Source organism: Lithobates pipiens, unplaced genomic scaffold (genome assembly GCF_037356315.1).
Source record: "Lithobates pipiens isolate NorthernLeopardFrog02 unplaced genomic scaffold, aLitPip1_a1.2 Scaffold_27, whole genome shotgun sequence".
NCBI lineage: Eukaryota > Metazoa > Chordata > Amphibia > Anura > Ranidae > Lithobates > Lithobates pipiens.
The window spans coordinates 27,946,314-27,950,279 of record NW_027507788.1 but is presented as its reverse complement, the minus strand read 5'-3'; positions in this window follow the sequence as shown (position 1 = coordinate 27,950,279).

Genomic DNA, 3,966 nt, shown 5'->3' with positions numbered 1-3,966 from the left:
ACACGGTCGGACATTCCCACAACAAAATCCGTTGGATTTTGTCCGACGGATTTTGTCCGAAACTGATGTTGCATACACACGGTCGGACAAAGTTGTCCGAAAATCCAATCGTTCGTAATGTGGTGACGTTGTTTCATGTCACGACGGGACTACGTTCAGGCTAGTAGCCAATAGCTTTGGTGTAGGAATTTTATCTGAGCATGCGTGGCACTTTGTCCGATCGGAATTCTCTACAAATGATCGAACAAAGTGCGATCAGATCATGTTCTCCGATGGATTTTGTTGTCGGAATGTCCGGCCGTGTGTACAAGGGCTTATAGTCCACCTCTAAGCCCCTCTACACACGGTCGGAGATTCTGCCAACCAAATCCGTTGGATTTTGCCCATCGGATTTAGTCCGACGGATTGTGTCCGAAACTGTTGCATACACACGGTCGGGTCAAGTTGGCGAAAAATCCGATCTTTCAGAACGTAATGACGTAATTTCGTTACGATGGGACTAGATTCAGGCTAGTAGCCAATAGCTTTGATGTAGGAATTTGATCTGAGCATGCGTGGCACTTGGTCCGATGAAAATGCTCTACACATGATCGGATTAGGTCCGTCCGGCCCAGTTGGTCGGGAAATATTTCCAACATGTTGGAAAATTGGGTCGGACGGAGATTCGGACGGAATCAGTCCGATGCATACCACACACAGTCGGATTATCCAATGACATGGTCCGATAGGACACATTCCGACGGATTCTCCGACTGTGTGTACAAGGCTTAAAACTATGTCGGTCGGATATTCAGACGAAAACAGTCCTATGGAGCCCACACACGGTCAGATTATACGACAACACGGTCCAATCAGACATTTTCCGTCGGACCGTGCGTACAAGGGCTAAAGCCCCGTACACACGAGCAGACTTTTCAACATCCAAAGTCCGTCAGACCGAGTCCGTCAGACTATCCGATCGTGTGTGGGCTGCAACGGACTTTAGCTCCGCAAAAGTCTGACGGACTTTAGAAATGAAGCATGCTTCAAATTTTCCCGACGGAACTCCGCCGGACCCGGTCCCCTTCGAAAAATCCGCTCGTGTGTATGCTACTCCGACGGACTAAAACCGACGCTAGGGCAGCTATTGGCTACTGGCTATGAACTTCCTTATTCGAGTCGGGTCGTACGTCATCACGTTTGAATCCGTCGGAGTTTAGTGTGATCGTGTGTGGCCAAGTCCGTTCGGCCGAAAAGTCTGTCAGAACTCCGGCGGAACTCTGGCGGAACTCCGGCGGAACTCCTTTGGAAGTCTGTCGGACATAAGTCCTCTCGTGTGTACGGGGCTTTAGGGTTTCATCAGGAAGAAGGCTAAGTTTCAGATTACGAAAAGTCATTGAAAGTGAAAAAATCTCTTTATTTGTCAGATATTGTCTGGCATGATTCTAACAATTTCAATGTGCCTGTAGCCTATATAAATTATATATCATATTTATGGGTGTTTTTACAGTTGTGTTACATTTCGGGCATATAAAACTTGGACAGAAGGCACCAGCATCCAATAAGCCTCCTATAATACCTCTAGCAATGCACCAAAGCAGCGTTTCCTCAGAAATAACATTTAAAGATTCTATGACATTTGAAGGGTGACTCACCAACCACGACCTAAAATTCTGCTACTAGGCACAGCTGGAAATAAATTTGGAAATTAAGATGAAGGCGTTCTCTTAGGACAGGAGCAACTTTTTTTTTTTTTTCTTGGAAAACATAAGTGAAAGAACACAGGGAAATTAATTAGATGAACTGACTGAACAAGATCAAAGGGAAAAATATAGGTCAGTGTGAGCTCATAGGCTACCTGAAAAACATATGTTATTATGTTGGCATAATTACATTGGTGCAGAAGTTGTCACTTCCCTTAATTTTTGACAATTACAGTATTAGCCAAGATAAATCATATCAAAGTTGACATGTAGATACTGGAGCAAGTACTGAGGGGATTATCTGGAGATGGTTTTATTCCTCTGTGCCATCAACCCCCCTACCTGGCCTTTTTTATTTTGCTTGCATAGTCGCAAAGGGGGACCACCCTGGTTCTTACCAACGTGTAGAGCAAATGTTCTTAAAGGGAGGTATAGTTACCCCTTTGGTGTGTGAGAACTAAATGTTGGGGGTAACAGATTGGATCTCAGAGTATTTATTTATTTGTATTTATTTTTTGAAGAAACATTATTCTTCTATAAGTGTATTTGGAAGGACAACTTTATTTTACATTTTGACCATAGTGCATCTTTAAGCCCTTGTACACACGGTCAGAGATTCCGACGGAATGTGTCCTATCGGACCGTTTTGTCAGATAATCCGACTGTGTGTGGTCTCCATCGGACTGTTTCCGTCGGACCAACTTTTCCCACTGGTCAGTAAAATTTTCCGACAACATGCTCCTATCGGACATACTCCGATCATGTGTAGCCTACACCGACGGACAAAGTGCCACGCATGCTCAGATCAAATTCCTAGACCAAAGCTATTGGCTACTAGCCTGAACGTAGTCCCGTCGTAATGAAATAACGTCATCACATTATGTACAACTTTGTCCGATCGTGTGTATGCAACAGTTTCGGACAAAATCCAATGGATTTGGTTGTCAGAATGTCCAACCGTGTGTAAGCCCCTGTACACACGGTCGGAGATTTCAACAACCAAGTCCGTCGGATTTTGTCCGTCGGATCTTGTCCGAAACTGTTGCATACACAAGGTCGGACTAAGGCCGCGTACACACGGGCGGATTGTCTGCCCAACTAAGTTCGTCAGACAATCCGACAGACAGTCCGTCCAAATTTTGAATGAACGGACTTGACCACACACGATGAACAGACAGTCCGCTGAAAACTTGCGCGATGACGTGTACAGCACGTACGACGGGACTAGAAAAACGACGTCCAATACACTGCAATGCAACCTTCGGCCGTGTAAATCCTTTCTGAGCATGCGCCATACTTAGTCCGTCCAACTTGCCTACACACGAGCGGACTGTCCGCTGAAACCAAGTTTGGACGGACAAAACCAAGTTTGGACGGACAAAATTACGGAAATTCCGAAAGACAAAGTCCGTCAGACTGTCCGCTGAAAAAGTCCGCTGAAGCCCACACACGAGCGGATTGTCCGCTGAAACACGGTTCAGCGGACTAAGTTGGGCAGACAATCCGCCCGTGTGTACGCGGCCTAAGTTGTCGAAAAATCCGATCATTCAGACCATGATGACGTAATTTCGTTACGATGGGACTACATTCAGGCTAGTAGCCAATAGCTTTGATGTAGGAATTTGATCTGAGCATGCGTGGCACTTGGTCCGATCAAAATTCTCTACACATGATCGGAGTATGTCCGATCGAACCAGTTGGTCGGGAAATATTTCCAACATGTTGGAAAATTGGGTCCGACGGATATTCCGACGGAATCAGTCTGATGCATACCACACACAGTCGGATTATCCGACGACACAGTCCGATAGGACACATTCCGACGGATTCTCCGACCGTGTGTACAAGGGCTATAAGGGCTAAGACTGCAATAAATGCTTGTAGATTTTTGAATTGCTTCATAAAGGCCAACATACACATAGTGGGCCTATGGTAGATAAATGACATATTCAACTAATCCAGTCAATAATTGGTTTGAGGATGTGAAACAAACAATTGCTTAAGGGGTCTTGGAAAGGTTTTATTACATTCAGGGTCCATCTGGGAGATTTGAGATTGTCTATTCGTGTTTGTTTGTGAGAAAATGTCTAAGGACAGGGTTGTCGAATGTCAGATGAAATTAACTAATGTGCATGTGCATTAAAATATACATTGTCCCTTCCATACCATGGGGGTGTTTTTTTGATACAAGTACATTTTTTTGATACAAGTACATTTTTTTCTTGTAATCCAGTGCACTACTTACAGCTATACCATTAAGCCAGTGGGTTCTATGGTGAAATGA